Source organism: Triticum aestivum, chromosome 3D (genome assembly GCF_018294505.1).
Source record: "Triticum aestivum cultivar Chinese Spring chromosome 3D, IWGSC CS RefSeq v2.1, whole genome shotgun sequence".
In the NCBI taxonomy this organism is placed as follows: domain Eukaryota; kingdom Viridiplantae; phylum Streptophyta; class Magnoliopsida; order Poales; family Poaceae; genus Triticum; species Triticum aestivum.
The window spans coordinates 515,556,494-515,574,224 of record NC_057802.1 but is presented as its reverse complement, the minus strand read 5'-3'; positions in this window follow the sequence as shown (position 1 = coordinate 515,574,224).

Genomic DNA, 17,731 nt, shown 5'->3' with positions numbered 1-17,731 from the left:
AAAGTGTGTCCGGCCAAATGGGATCGAGCGTGTTGGGTTATGTGGTGCACCCCTGCAGGGAAGTTTATCTATTCGAATAGCCGTGTCCCTCGGTAAAAGGACGACCCGGAGTTGTACCTTGACCTTATGACAACTAGAACTGGATACTTAATAAAACACACCCTTCCAAGTGCCAGATATAACCCGGTGATCGCTCTCTAACAGGGCGACGAGGAGGGGATCGCCGGGTAGGATTATGCTATGCGATGCTACTTGGAGGACTTCAATCTACTCTCTTCTACATGCTGCAAGATGGAGATGGCCAGAAGCGTAGTCTTCGACAGGACTAGCTATCCCCCTCTTATTCTGGCATTCTGCAGTTCAGTCCACCGATATGACCCTTTACACATATACCCATGCATATGTAGTGTAGCTCCTTGCTTGCGAGTACTTTGGATGAGTACTCACGGTTGCTTTTCTCCTCTTTTCCCCTTTCTATACCGGATTGTCGCAACCAGATGCTGGAGTCCAGGAGCTAGAGATCCCGAGGATGATTCTACGTGGAGTTCGGCTTCGAGGAGTAGTTAGGAGGTCCCAGGCAGGAGGCCTTGCCTTTTCGATCGTTGCTACTTTTGTGCTAGCCTTCTTAAGGCAAACTTGTTTAACTTATGTCTGTACTCAGATATTGTTGCTTCCGCTGACTCGTCTATGATCGAGCACTTGTATTCGAGCCCTCGAGGCCCCTGGCTTGTATTATGATGCTTGTATGACTTATTTATGTTTTAGAGTTGTGTTGTGATATCTTCCCGTGAGTCCCTGATCTTGATCGTACACATTTGCGTGCATGATTAGTGTACGGTCAAATCGGGGGCGTCACAAGTTGGTATCAGAGCCAACTGCCTGTAGGAATCCCCCTTCCACACTCCTTGGCCGAAGTCGAGTCTAGTCAGTGAAAACTGTTTTACTAACATGGCTGTGTGGCTTACGGGCCCACGTCGCCATTGGGTGGTATTAGGATCTTTTACTCCTTGCCTATACTCTGGGACTCTGATCTCTCTTCTATTCGGGTTAAGTGAATTTTACTAAATCTAACATTAGGATCTCGTTATCACTTTCACCCGGAGAGCCCCTTATTACTGATGATCGTCTGCTGCACGTGAAGACCCTGAAGATACTCTCTGCTGATAACCCGAGAACTTGTGTTCATCGCTTTTGCAATTCCCTTTCATCGATAAACTCCTATGGATAACCACGTATACTCGCCATTCATACAATGTTTCCCAGTTGATCTTGTTATTACAAGATACCCCGAAATTCTCTCTGTTGTTCCGAGAATCCTTTGAGCTTACTGCCTTGCTGTTCTTTGTCACCTGAATACCCCTACGGATAATTCTCGCACTTACCGAGTATCCGGTCATCCCCAGTTGATTCAAGTATTCCACAATAGTCTTCAAAATACTATTCGATCTTTCGAAAATCCTCAGGAGCCTATTGCTCTTGAAATTCTTGTTTGCTTGCATTATGGTTAATCCCATAAGTCTCGTAATCTTATTGGCATCTCTTGTCATTATCATTTTGAGTCCGTTGATTCAATTTGTTGCGAATGCTCGCAATCCTCAATCATATCCTAGAATTCATTCTTCCGGCTCAGACGTCATTTTAAACGTGAGTTGGATCTCGACCTATCAAATTGCCATCGATTGTACCCCTAAGCCTACTCAACTTATCCATCCTTGATCAGAGCGTTGCTTCTGACCCCATGATTTGGAAATCATAATTATTTTGCACTTGAACTTTGAGTTAGTCAGTTGTTTCTATAATCAGATCTGCTTGCATTCTTCTTCCTCTGGTTGAGTACCGATGCTCACATCAGATCCCTTGTGGACCATCGGTTCCTTTGTTGGATTTTATCCGACAGTGTCCTTCATATTGAATAACCTTGTGAGCCTTTCCATGGGTATATAATGCCTTTGGTAAATTGTATCATCTGTTTTTGAACAATGCTCTTCTTTCGAGCTTGTAATATTTACTCCGAAGTTTGTGGTATATGTTCCTAAGATGCCCTGATGGGTTGAACCTACGCCTTCCCTAATCCGTGTGAACCCGAAAGATTACACGGGTCATACTTATCTGGTATTGCACCAGGTAAAAACTTTCAACAACTAATGTCATTTTCGAAATACGAGAGGTGAATGAAAGGTTATGCGTTGAACAAGTGGGAGTCGACCTTGAACCCTGTGTTCATGCCCATGGACACGATGTATACCTTATCATGGAAGCTTCTCTTAAAAATAATTATCCCCTTGTTATAAGTTCATCTGGTATCCGTGGACGTGGTTCCGACCATGTTTCTCCTTGATTCCGTTTCTCGTGCAAGTTTGAGCACTTGTCTTCTGCAGAGCAATACCCTAGTCCAACCTCTACCTTGATCTGTCGTCGAGTATTACCCCCTGGTATCTCGAGATTATCATGGAACTGCATAACTTCTTATGAGTTCTTCATCAAGTGCTACATTCTCACTGATTCCAATTTTCCACGGGCTCTGAGTTATTAGTCACTCGAGAACACCGATAAGTGAATCGATTCCGCACTCCGATTCAATAACTCTAAGTAATTCTTGTTGCTTACGAGTTTAATAATCCTTCAAGTCATTCCTAGCCTTATCGGCTATATCATTATCGTGCAAACTTTTTAACTACGCTACCCGGTCCTTCCCGGAACACAACTTTCAACGATGAGCTAAGCTTATGTCGATCTCCCTTGTCTTATTGTTTCACCTCGAACGGCAAGCTTGATTCCTAGTTGGTGTTGTATCCGTAGTTCCAATAATCTTTTGCTGCATCAGTCCTTCTGCTTGAGCAGGCGCTGTTCGATTACATCTTCATGAAACCTGTCGGCATATGTGTCGTGATCATCATCAACCTTATGAGCTCTTCCAGGATATCAATTGAGTTCATGATGAGAAATACCATCCTTGCCCTCGATGATCTGTGTTATCATAGACCACTTTATTGCCTTCCCACCAACACAAGCTTGTTCGTGTTTGGTGTTATACCTTGAGTTCCTTGCTATCCAGCAATTGTTCTTCTTTACCTTGGAACATTAACATCTCTTATGTCATCTATGTTGTGAGAATTTCACCACCTCTTCAGAATTCTTGGTATGGTGATACTTCTCACCATCACCATTCTTTCTGGGGTCCTCGTGTTGATTCCAACCGGGGTACCAACAAGTGGGCGGTGCTGTTTGGATTCTGCCCTTCTAGCAACCCTATTCCTTTGAAGTTAATGGTCGGACGTTCATTCTTAGACTATTGATTATTGAATCACCATTCCGACGTTGGTCGTGCAACCCAGCCCATATTTCGGGTGCACCTTTCAACCAATGTTTAATTGTGTATGTTTTCCTCGAGCATACATCATTATACCATTTAAATTGACAAATGTTATCTCCTTGTTGACATACTTGTGGAAATCCATCTTTTGGAAATCTGGAGGAATTGTCGCTGAGTCCATCAGCCACCCCTCACCCTCTCCTTGATTTAATGATGAACTCTTCAGAACTCGCTTCCATAGTTCAATTCTCGAGAATCTTACAATGTCATCTCGACAATTTGTCTTGCACCTTTCTTCTCAGGCATCCTGAGTCTGAGTTATCCTGACACCAATCAGATCTGAATCTCGGTCAGATATGATGGTTGGAACATATTTCCAAGAGTTACAACATTGGTCTTATGTGACCCGGTAAGGTGATGTCGTGCCTAGCACACCTGGCCGGTTGGCCCTATTGTTATAGATTCCTTTTCAGCAAGGTTATCCATTCTTCCATGAGGAAATTGTAAGACTTATTCCACAAACTATTCCTGATGGATCCTTTGTGATTTCAAAGTCTGATCTTCACCTGATGACCATGTCGATGCTATCTCGAAGCATGTTTGTGATACTCCGATTTTCAACAAGAACATTTGGAGCCCAATGCTAAATGTTTCCTGCTCAATTATCCAAACACCGCTGTATGGGTAATGTCTTGAAATTTCTCTCCGCTTACCCCAAAGAGTTTTCTACATTATATCCTGTCATGCATATCTTGCTTGGCTTGTCCTTGGGAAGGATATACCATTGAAATATGTGTTTAAACACATTTTCCTTTCCATTCTTCTGTTTAATCTGATAATCATATTTTCCTTTCCATTGTTTGGTTTAACCTTTCTGGTGATCTATATGATCTAAGCAGTAATATTCTCCTGCTTATGTAAACACTTCGGTGTACAACTCTGTCAGTAAGACCCTGTTACTATTGTTGGTGACATTTCGGTAACCACCGATGGACGAGAACTTTGCCTAATGGCCCGCCTCGTTTCAACGAGCAGGAAAATGGTTCTCTTCGTCCCTCGCCCTTGGTACCGACGATGTTGCTGACATATAACTGACAGGCTACCCTCTGACATGCCTTGCTATCATGATCGTGCAAGATGTCACCGCCCTTCCTACTTTTAACCCACATGGTGGGCCCATAACCCACAGTTCCACAGGATCGAAACCTGACTCTCCTGTGCACCCCTTGTTCCCAAATTTATTCATCGCGCGTGGCCTCGTATGTAATTCACGGACCACCGTCCTACTGATCTATACTGGCATCAGACATAATACTTATTCCGATTGCTTTGAACCCCTTTCACACTTTGTTTCAGGCTTCAAACGATTGCCTACCCGTTTGAAACTTCTCATGGTACTTTCTTACTTGCTCTCGGCTTTTCTTAAGATTTAGTTCGAGAGTTACTTTCCGCCACCTTCCCCGATGATATTGGCCAGATAGTAAACCCTGCAGAGGTCCGTTCTTCCAGAATACCCCCCTTACTCTGTCGTAAGTACGATGGAGTTCCCGAAGAAAGGACGACAACTTTATCATGATGACCTGAAACAGCAGAATGAAGACATCAATGTAATGGATCAACCTCTTCGAGAAGAACAACCAAGACCAAGAACACTCCCTAGAATTTCGTAACCCGAACCTTCCCCCTTTACTTCCCTCTTAAATCTCGGGACGAGATTTCTTGTAGTGGAGGAGAATTGTGATGCCCGGATAATTATGCTACAGTAAACCTACGCTAATGATGCCACGTCACCTGTGTTAGTGTTGATAATCTCGCGTTAGTTCAAAACCGGATCAAAATTCAAATTCAAAATATGGCAAACAACAAAGTTTTCAAAAATTAAAATTAAAATGTTCGGAATGAACCAAATATTGCATAGATAATTATGGTGGAGAAACCACACCTTTATAAAATGTTTAAATAATATGAGATGAATAAAACAGCAGCAAAAACAATTATTTAAATACCTTTTGTAATTAATAAAATGTCAAACTAATTTATTGAGGACTGGACTTTTTGAGTATGGGCTAAGTTGAAATACTAATTTATAAACAAAGTATATATTTATCTAAAACTAAAATAATAGGGTACAAAACTATAACAGAAAAAAAGGAAAAGATAAAAGGCAGGAAACAAAATAGAAAGAAAAGGGAAACCCCCAAAACCCCCCGGGCCAACCGGCCCAACCAGCTGGCCCATCTGGCCCAGGCCGCCCCCACACTCCCCTTAGCCCCCGAAACCATAACCCACTACTACCCCCACGCAATCTCCCCCTCCCCACTCTCCCCGATCCCCTTCTGGATCGGGGCAACCACCGCACGCACGCTCCCCTTCCCACTCCCTCTCGCTTCTCCAGCGCTGCCACGCTCCCCGCGCGGGAGCCCTACCCCCGCCGGTGCGCCCACCCCGAGGAACCACCGTCCTTGCGCCACCGTCCCCGCCCCGGACTTGGCCGGATCCGCGCCTCCACGTCCTTCGGCCCCGACCTCCGCCGCACCAACGAGCAAGTCCGGCCGGCCTCCGCCGCCCCTTCCCGTTCCAGGACGGATCCGGCTGCATCCACGTCGTCCCCAGCACCAAGCCGCCGCCTGGAGCTCCGTCCTGAGGCTCGCTGCTGCCGCCTCCCCGACCTCGTCGGGATTCGCGTCACCATCGCCGTCCTCTCCATCCTCGACCTCGTCCCCGCTGTCGCTGGACCCCGCCGCATCAACCTCCATCGAGCCCGCTGCCCTGGACCCTACTCCCCGCCGTGAGCCGCCGCCTTTCCCTCCTCCCCTCCCCGCGTCCTGCCTCTGCTCCTCGCGCCGTCACACACGCGCGCACTGCCGCTCGGCCGTGTCACCAACCCCTGCCGCCGTGCGCTGCCTGGTCCCAAGGCCGCCCGTGGCCGTACTCTGGCATCTCCCTGTTCTGGCCACTGCTCGTCGCCGTTGGCTGGCCTCACCGTGGCCCGCGCGGCCGACGCTCGGGCCTGCCTCGCGCCCGGGTCGGACGCCCGCACCCGCTGCGTCTGTTCGGGCGTCGCCTGCAACGCCCGGTGCCTGCTAAGGCCCCTAGGGCCTATGACAAACGGGGCCCAGCCCCAGAACGTTTTGTAAAAAGAAAAAGGAATTAAATAAATAAATAAATAATAATAATTAATAAAAATAAATAAATAAATAATAAAAATAATTAATAAAAATAAATAAATAAATTGTAAAATTAATTAATAAAAATATATAAATAATTAATTAAGATAATTAATTAACTTAATTAATCCTGTTAATATTAACTAATTAAGATTAATTAACCTAATAACTAATTAACCTAATTAACTACTGTTAATTAGCTAATAGCTCCCTGACAGGTGGGACCCACCTGTCAGGTTGACCAGGTCAACGGTCAACGTTGACTGCTGACGTCATGCTGCTGCATTAATTAAACTTTGAATTAAATTAATTAAATAAATTCTAAAATGATTTAAAAACTTTAGAAAATCATATAAAATAAACCGTAGCTCAGATGAAAATACATTCTACATGAAAGTTGCTCAGAACGACGAGACGAATCCAAATACGCAGTCTGTTTGTCTGCCACACATCCCTAGCATAGCAAACACGCAACTTTCCCCTCCGGTTCATTTGTTCGAAAACGCAAAACACCGGGGATACTTTCCCGGATGTTTCACCCCTTCGCCGGTATCACCTATCCCTACGTTAGGTCACCCCTAGCACAACGTATCGTCGCGTCTTTCTTTGTGTTACATTTGATTGCTTTGTTATTTATTGTGTTCCCCCTCCGTTACATCTTTCCGGTAGACTCCGAGACCGCTGCCGCTGTTCGTGTGTTCGACTACATCGAAGACGACCCCTCCTTCTTGTCTGAGCAACCAGGCAAGCCCCCCTTGATCACCAGATATTGCCTATTCTTCTCTATACTACTTGCATTAGAGTAGTATAGCATGTTACTGCTTTGCGTTAATCATATCCTGATGCATAGCCTGTCATTGTTGCTACAGTTGTTACCCTTACCTGCTATCCTACTGCTTAGTATAGGATGCTAGTGTTCCATCAGTGGCCCTACACTCTTGTCCGTCTGCCATGCTATACTACTGGGCCGTGATCACTTTGGGAGGTGATCACGGTTATATACTATATACATTATATACATGACACATGTGGTGACTAAAGTCGGGTCGGCTCAGTGAGTACCCGCAAGTGATTCTGATGAGGGGGCTGAAAGGACAGGTGGCTCCATCCCGGTAGAGGTGGGCCTAGGTTCCTGACGGCCCCCGACTGTTACTTTATGGCGGAGCGACAGGGCAGGTTGAGACCACCTAGGAGAGAGGTGGGCCTAGCCCTGGTCGGCGTTCGCGGATAATAACACGCTTAACGAGTTCTGGTATTTGATCTGAGTCTGGCCATTTGGTCTATACGCACTAACCATCTACGCGGGAGTAGTTATGGGTATCCCGGTGTCGTGGTATCAGCCGAAGCTCTTTTTGACGTCAGCGACTGAGTGGCGCACGCCACATTGGACCGTAAGCTCGCGCTTGTATTAAGGGGGCTAGGTCTGCTTCCGGCCGCGTACGCAACGTGCAGGTGTGCATAGGGCGATGGGCCCAGACCCCTGCGCGCATAGGGTTTAGACCGGCGTGCTGACCTCTCTGTTGAGCCTAGGTGGGGCTGCGACGTGTTGATCTTCCGAGGCCGGGCATGACCCAGAAAAGTGTGTCCGGCCAAATGGGATCGAGCGTGTTGGGTTATGTGGTGCACCCCTGCAGGGAAGTTTATCTATTCGAATAGCCGTGTCCCTCGGTAAAAGGACGACCCGGAGTTGTACCTTGACCTTATGACAACTAGAATCGGATACTTAATAAAACACACCCTTCCAAGTGCCAGATATAACCCGGTGATCGCTCTCTAACAGGGCGACGAGGAGGGGATCGCCGGGTAGGATTATGCTATACGATGCTACTTGGAGGACTTCAATCTACTCTCTTCTACATGCTGCAAGATGGAGATGGCTAGAAGCGTAGTCTTCGACAGGACTAGCTATCCCCCTCTTATTCTGGCATTCTGCAGTTCAGTCCACCGATATGACCCTTTACACATATACCCATGCATATGTAGTGTAGCTCCTTGCTTGCGAGTACTTTGGATGAGTACTCACGGTTGCTTTTCTCCCTCTTTTCCCCTGTATATACCGGATTGTCGCAACCAGATGCTGGAGTCCAGGAGCTAGAGATCCCGAGGATGATTCTACGTGGAGTTCGGTTTCGAGGAGTAGTTAGGAGGTCCCAGGCAGGAGGCCTTGCCTTTTCGATCGTTGCTACTTTTGTGCTAGCCTTCTTAAGGCAAACTTGTTTAACTTATGTCTGTACTCAGATATTGTTGCTTCCGCTGACTCGTCTATGATCGAGCACTTGTATTCGAGCCCTCGAGGCCCCTGGCTTGTATTATGATGCTTGTATGACTTATTTATGTTTTAGAGTTGTGTTGTGATATCTTTCCGTGAGTCCCTGATCTTGATCGTACACATTTGCGTGCATGATTAGTGTACGGTCAAATCGGGGGCGTCACAACACTCGCAGTAAGAACAACAGCAGCACGAGCATCATCATTTCACCACTGAGTGTAAGCAGACAGATCATCTCGGTAGGCAGAAAGAGCATCTGAATAAGTTGACATCTACTGATCATAAGCATCAACCGCGGCATCATCGAGAGCCTTGGCTGCATCCCGATCAGCCTGAGAAGCATCAGCAGCAAGAACCAGCGGTACTGGCGGAGTAGGAGCCACGGGGGCTACAGGGCATGGCGGACAGGGGACCTCGCCAGAGAGAACACCCCACAGAAGAAGACCGTGCATATGGATACACATAAAAGCTGCAAACTTGGCATAGTTGGTGCCATCGAAGATCACCGAGCACCGAGGAATGGCTACATAGCCCGAAGAAGACATGAGGAGCTCTCTGTTTTTTTGAAGTCAACTGCTACAGTAGGCCCGATCTGGATCGGGCAGACCCGCTCACGAGGGGATCGAGCGGGGGACCTAGCGGGAGGGGGATCGACAACTCACGAGGGGCTCGTGCGGAGGAACGAGCGGACGGGGTGGCCAGCGACAGCAGCCGGAGGAGGCAGCCGGAGCAGCCGACCCGAGAGACAATCGGTAGCGGGAGCTGTGGATCCGGTCGGGGACGAGGTTGGAGGGCCAGACGGGGTGGCCGTTGGCCGCGGCCAGACGAGGCAGCCGGCTACGGCGGCCAGAGCAAGCCGCTGGAGATGGCAGCCACCAAACTGGCCGGACGGCGTCGGCGGCCTGACGAGGCAGCAACTGCAGGCAGGAGGAAGGAGCCGGACGAGGCAACAACTGCAGGCAGGAGGAAGGAGTCGGACGGGGCAGGAGCTGCAGGCAGGAGAGAGGAGATGGCCGGAGACTACCTGCGGCGGCTGGAGACGGGCAGGCTAGGAACAAGGCGCACGGAGTTGCATCGCGCGAGAGGAAGAGGCTAGCCTAGCATCTGATACCATGTTAGATAATGAGCAACTAGTATTCACTGAGGGCCAAAGGCCAATACATATACATGTGTGGTAAAGTGCAGCAAACCCCTTATACAATGGGGATATACGGAAAGAAGGCTATACACATCTAACAATTTCCACATCATACAGAGCACAACCAGCATAGCCAGCACATGGACATGGAGCAGTTCCAATGAGATGAAGCACTGCCAGGACATGGAGATAGAGCACTGCCGGGACATGGAGATGGAGTAGAGGAAACATATAAGAGTATGTACTTACCAGGATATGGAGGAGAGCTTACCTCTAGAGGGCGCGGCCCGTGCTCTGGCCAGTGCTTCGTCCATGTGATCGCCTCGTCTCCAATGTCAATGAGGGAGCGGGAGCAACATACCCAAACAAGGAAATAGCAGGGCGCGGCGCTGTCTCCAACACAGGAGGCGGCACGGCGACCTGGTGCGGTCAGACCAGTTGGGCGCGGTGTCGGTGTCAAAACCGGCAGATCTCGGGTAGGGGGGCCCGAACTGTGCGTTTAAGGATCGAAGGTAACAGGAGGCAGGGACACGATGTTTTACCCAGGTTCGGGCCCTCTCGATGGAGATAATACCCTACTTCCTGCTTGATTGACATTGATGAGTATAGGAGTTACAAGAGTTGATCTACCTCGAGATCGTAATGGCTAAACCCTAGATGTATAGCCTGTATGATTATGATTATGATTGCCTCTACGGACTAAACCCTTCGGTTTATATAAACACCGAAGGGGGCTAGGGTTGTACAGAGTCGGTTTACAGAGAAAGGAATCTTCATATCCAAACGCCAAGCTTGCCTTCCGCGCCAAGGGGAGTCCCATCCAGACACGGGGGAACGCCTTCCATCTTGTATCTTCACGGCCCACGAGTCTGGTGATACGTCTCCAACGTATCTATAATTTTTGATTATTCCATGCTATTATATTATCTGTTTTGGATGTTTAATGGGCTTTAATATGCTATTTTATATTATTTTTGGGACAAACCTATTAACCGAAGGCCCAATGCCAGTTTCTGTTTTTTTGCCAATTTCAGTGTTTTGCAGAAAAGGAATACCAAACGGAATCGAAACGGAATGAAACCTTCGCGGCGATCTTTCTTGGAACAAACGCAATCCAGAAGACTTGGAGTTGAAGTCTGGAACTCTGCGAGGCGGTAAAGAAGCAGGAGGGCATGCCCAGGGGGGTAGGCGCGACCCCACCCTCGTGGGCCCCACGGAGATCCACCGACCTATTTCTTCCGTCTATATATACTATTATACCCTAAAAACATCAGGGGGAGCCACGAAACCACTTTTCCACCGCCGTAACCTTCTGTACCCGTGAGATCCCATCTTGGGGCCTTTTCCGGCGCTCCGCCGGAGGGGGAATCGATCACGGAGGGCTTCTACATCAACACCATAGCCTCTCCTGAAGGAAATATGCCCTAGAGGCAATAATAAAGTTATTATTTATTTCCTTATTTCATGATAAATGTTTATTATTCATGCTAGAATTGTATTAACCAGAAACATAATACATGTGTGAATACATAGACAAACAGAGTGTCACTAGTATGCCTCTACTTGACTAGCTCGTTGATCAAAGATGGTTATGTTTCCTAGCCATAGACATGAGTTGTCATTTGATAAACGAGATCACATCATTAGGAGAATGATGTGATTGACTTGACCCACTCCGTTAGCTTAGCTCTTGATTGTTTTAGTATACTGCTATTGCTTTCTTCATGACTTATACATGTTCCTATGACTATGAGATTATGCAACTCCCGATTACCGAAGGAACACTTTGTGTGCTACCAAACATGACAACGTAACTGGGTGATTATAAAGGTGCTCTACAGGTGTCTCTGAAGGTACTTGTTGAGTTGGCATATGTCGGTGTTCTGGGAACGGGGGTCCCCAGACTTGCCTGCCTGCGGCCCACGGCGTGGCTGTGCTAGCGGGCCCGTACGGCCCAACTCCATCAACGAAGCATTCAAGACCCTCGCGAGGGGCCAGGCCTCGCGAGGCGGACGACGCAAGACCTCCTTAGGAGCGGCCTCCCCAGGCTGCCTCGCGAGGAGCAGAGATATCAAGGCGCGGCAAATCTCGCGAGGCTGTCGTGACGTGAGCCATGACGATCGACACCAGGCGGGCGCCAGCGCGTGCAGCGTCCTTGTTTCCTCTTTGGTGCCAAGGGAGCAAGCGCAGGCGCGGAGTACCGAGGCATCAGGCAAAGGTTTCCATATCAGTGCAACGAGACCAAGACCAGCAAGACGCCAGTATGGAGGTCACCGTGGAGCCAAAGACAGCGTCACCGCCAGAGCCCTTTCGCAGGCGAAGACCGCTTTTGTCAGGATAGCTTGTACTAGCTATACCCTTTCAAATTGGCCGCCGTTGTTGGCTCCATTCCCGCTCAATATTTGGGGAGAGGACCAGGGCCTCTATAAATAGGACTAGCCACCACCAAAGAAGGCAGCTTGATCGGATCGTGAGCCAATCCTTAGCCACGCACCGAACACAAGAACACCTCAACCTCAGGAGGCTGTTCTTCCCCTTTGTACTGTTCCTCATCAGCCCAAGAGGCAATCCACCACCACACACCGGAGTAGGGTATTACACCACGAGGGTGGCCCGAACCAGTATAAATCTTGTGTCTTTGTGTTGCTAGTTCGTCGAGTTCGTCTGCGAGATCTTAGTGAGCTAGGGTGTAGATCGGTAGGAGGGAAAGAACTTCGCGCGCACCCCAGTGTTCGAACCTTAAGGGTTTTGCCGGAACCCCAGATCCGACATTTGACGCGCCAGGTAGGGGTGCGCCGTAGCGTCCCTTCCGTTGATCGACGCTCCGTCGCTCCGTCGTCTCCATAGGGGACGCTCGCCGCACTAGAGCTGATTGCCGCCCGTGTCTCTCAGACGGCTCCCGTCGGCGGGCCACCTCGTTGTAGGGTAACGTAGCAGAAAACAAAAAATTTCTGACCTACGCACCAGCCCAGGACCACTATGGAGACTGCATACAAGGTTTGATCTTTTTCGTTACCGACTCGTAGCGCAGCGGGAAGTAGAGTCGATGACGATCGGCGGTGCAGATCCCCGCAGCTAGGATTTACAACCTCCCAACCGCGAGGATGTATACCCTCATCCGCCATACGGACAGCCCTCCGGGAGGCGACGAACAGTCCCCCGGACGGTGTCACAGACAGCCCTTCGGGAGGACCTTCGAAACTCGAACGGTCACTCGGACAGCCCTCGGGGAGGACCCACAGAACTCGGACCGTCACTTGGACAGCCCTTCGGGAGGCACTCTCGAACAGCCCCTCAGGGCACTAAGATCGAAACTATGACCTCTCTATAGAGTTGCACACATACGGTGTCAGCTATCCGGCAGGGCTTCGCCGTCCAGAACTAGTTCCTGCTGGAACCCAGACAGCCTTTCGGCTCTACGAAACTATTTCGCTGGGAGGGAGAGAAGAAGCCAGATCATTGCAATGGCATGTATGTGAGAAGGGATGATCCTTTAGGCAGCCCCCTCCACCCCTATTTATAGGCCAAGCCCAAGGGTGGCTTCTCCAAGAAGCCAAGGGGGGAAATACCAAAAAGGCCCTCAAGGTGGCTTCTCCAAGAAGCCAAGCAAAAAGCACTTTCACTATTCATGACGACATATTTCAGCGTCCGTTTGAATTGAAAATATTTATGTGGGCTCAGAACATTTCCAGTACCCACTAAAATAATTTTCAACGCGTTCCGAAACAAATTCGGTTTAGTAATTTTCATCTGCGAAAAGCAAACAAGAATGCGTTTTCACTATTCATGAAGACAATTTTTCGCGTCCACTAAATCCGAAAATATTTCTATGGGTCTTAGAATAATTCCAGTACCCACTAAAATGATTTTGGATTCATTCTGAAACAATTTCAGATTAGTGAATTTCATCTGCGAATAACAGCCAAAGCGGTACCGGGAGCTCCGAAACATTTTCGGTTTTTATTTCTGAAAATTCCAAAAAGTTTCCAGAATGATTCTGGCACCCTCCAAGAATTATCAGGCATGTGCCGAAACCATTTTGACTTAATGGCATACCCCGAAACAACTTTTTCGGTTTCACCGAAACTCATCCCGTGACCTCTCTCTGCGGTACGATTCCGCTGTCCGAAACTTTTCGGTGTCTGAAACTTTTTCGGTGATTTTCTCTCAGACTCCCTGTCTAGTATTCAGCAGATAGATGACCCTTAAGCGTGTGACCCTATAGGTTCGGTGAAGTATAGACATGACCTGGAACCCCTTCCGATCAATGATCAACATCGGAGCCGTGGACACCCATATTGACCCCTATACCCACACGAATAAATATTCGAGTGAACCTCCAGTTGCCGTGTGCTATTCCTGTTGCTTCGCGATATGTTACAAATACCCAAGGTGAGACATGTTGGCATTCCCGTGGATCAACAACTTGTCCACTATGCTAGTTACCTCGTTACCGGTTTTGTTCTCTTTTCTCGTTTCGTGTTCCGGCATCCCCGTGATCAAATCACAAAGTGTCTGGCCAGACGATGATGGACACCGTAACACCGAGAGGGCCCGAGTATATCTCTCCATCGTCGGAGGAGCAAATCCCAATCTCGAGCTATCAAGTTACTTAACATACTTTCCCATGAACCCGTAAGACGCCGTAATAGCCATCCAGTTACGGATGACGTTTAACAAACCCCAAAGTTCATGAAGCAAGCATGAAGAAACTCGATACTCTCATGGTCTAAGGAATTATGCAAGCATTAACTATCTCTGTGTTATAAACCATTAACTTGTGACGAATGTATCTCATAGCATAACATCAATTCGGGTCGATTCAACACAAATGTCCTTCCTGACATTGTGCCCTCAAAGTTGCTTGGCATAGACATGCCCATGATTGGGAAAACATAATCATCATGCAACACTTGAGCTAGTCTTAGAGGCACGACTAGGAATACATTTTACCGTTTATTATTCCACACGTGCATATGGGTTCTCCCCAGAGCCTTTATGGATATACGGGCTCGGGAACCACAACAGTTATAGCATGGAACATAAACATAATTATGAACAGGGAGATAATCAATAACATTTATTATTGCCTCTAGGGCATATCTCCTACAGACTCCCACTTGCACTAGAGACAATAATCTAGCTTATGCTAATGCACTTCACACCTGTTGCACACCGGTGTAAATATGCTTCGCTTGTGGTATAGCCTGATGTCCAACGGATCTGACGACTTCAGTTCCGTGTGTATCTTTGCATGTCCTCGCGTTTTCACAAAATTCATATTTTGTGTGGACTTGGCTTTGTATGTATGTGAATCACAGGTCGAACCTGGATTCCTCAGACTGAGTTATGGAGCAACTACCTGCAGTAGTGTCCCATTGTCAAAAGCCATCTTGGAACTATACTAAGTTCATGAATGAACTATATGATTCAACATCTTCTTTGTCGCTTCTAAAGCGTCAACATACTTAGCCCTTGTTATAGAATTCGCCACAGTAACTAGTTTGAACAAATTCCAACTAATTGTGCCACCACATTGTGTGTTACACAAAACCCTTAATTTAAATCGAAAATCGCATGGAGAAAAGATGAAGACTGTATCGATGTAACATTTTACAACGAACTCTTCATGATCTCTGCTTGCGAGAAAACCATGTCATCAGTACTTACTCTAGTACTCTGTGACATCTTTCACTGTTGTCCCATGATCAGTAATTTGATCACTTTGGTATCCATACTCGCAACACCTTGGGAGTATCGGACATATCTGGTTGTTTTACATACCATGGAATACATGATTAATCCAAACACAAAAGTGTGTGGAATCTGCATCATGTATTTTACTCATCAATGTTTTGGGACACCGAGTCTTGCAAAAACTCTTTCCATGTGACTTTGGCAAGAATCACTCCTTGGCGTTTTAAATGCTAAAAGGTTTTAGCATCTTGTCAATATGTATTCATTGCTTAGCCCCATTAGGTAAATCTATCTCCATAGATCATCATGCCTAATATTGAGGCTATTTAGCCTAAGCACTTCATCGAAAAACTATTTTCAAATGAAGTCCTAATTTGTGTCAAGAAATTTATTTCCAATTACCAATGTGCCAAGCACATAAGGTTTTTAGAAATATTATTACGCTCCCACTTACTTTCTTGAATTACAAGCATCTTCGTTACCCATTGATGAAGTCAAAACCCCTTTGACCATTTCATCAAAACACGAAGATTCCAACTCCATTTTGCTCTCTTCTGTCCATTGCTGGAACTCTGAAGTTTGCATACCTACTAGCATCCTCTGGATCGACAAATTACTTTGGACTGTATCATATACAAGTCCTAGCTTTCATTTCCATCAGATGGAAATCCTTTTATCATCCATGTTTCATATCTCATGATTGAAATATGTATTAATTGCTAGTTCAACCCGAACCGACTTTAAGCATCGCTACGATGAAAACAACCTCATCGTAGTCAAATCTTGAACTTGTTATTTCAACAAGTCGAGCTTTATGGATAAAACATTTTTATCCGTATCAGTTTTAAGTTCCATAAATATTCGTTAGACTCTAAGTCTTCCGAAAGGTGTATCAAGGTTTTAATCTTGAATCACTTATATGGAAACTAACTCGGGTTGTATTGGCATTTAGCCAATTCTGGAGTCAGGGCCCATCAACGCTTCCTTGTGTATCGTAGGTATAATGTTGTCTAACAACAATATCTCGTTTGCGCACCTGAGAGGTTTGCACGAGCCTTGCCTACGTGGTTCAGCTGCAAGTTCGACCGAAGTTCATACATTTTATTGTAGAGACTTCCGTATCAGTCGCAGTAGGAAACTCTGGAATTACTTCCAAGGTCTCTTTCCTTTGATCTGATGAAGATACTGTTTATCTCGTCGAGTTGCACTATTCTCCCACTCACCTTTTAGAAAGAACCATTCTCTTTAAAAGCATACCGTTCTTTGTGGCAAACCTATTTGCCTCGGTATAGTGAGGGAGGAATACCCAATGACTTGGGATAACCTACAAAGTAGCACTTGTCTGATTTGGAATAGGTTTGTAACCTTTTACACAAGCCCCATTTTCAAATGTTAAGAAAAGATACAACATGGTTGGGCGTACCATACCATGGCTTCATTTCAACAGACCCGATGTAGCTCTTTTCAGTGTAAAAGCCGCAGTCTCTAAAGCATCACTTTAAAAAGGATAATGGCAAATTTATTTATGTCATCTTTGACCTTACCATGTCATAAATGGTTAGATTACATCTCCACGGACTTTTCACTTGCAGTGGTGTTCCGGGAGGTGCAAGTTATGAAACCCCTTTCACAACTCATCAGACATTCGCTAAACATGTAACTCAAATATTCCTTTGTGCAATCAAATTGCAGAAACATAATTTTCTTGTTACAATAACTTCTACTTCATTTTTGAAAACCTTTCGAATGATTTCAAAAGATCCAGACTTACGTCTCATCAAGTAAATATCCATATATCTACTTGAGTCATTTCTGAAGATAAATAAATCCACCACTAACAACACTTATCGGACTACACACATCAAATGTATGATCACTAATAAGTTTGTTGTTCGTTCCTTATGGCCTGTGAACGGTATTTTAGTCACTTCACTTTTTGGAGGAAAGTTGCAAGTGTCAGATGATTCAAAATCAAAAAGACTTCAAAATCCATCATAATGGAATTTTCCATGCGGGTTTCTCCAATGTGACCAAATGTAGTGCCACACTTGTGTGGTATTCTTTTAGTCTTGCGACATTTAGCGTCAGTGTTATGGATGTATCATATTACCCTCAATATTCATAACATACGTCCCATCTTGGATGGA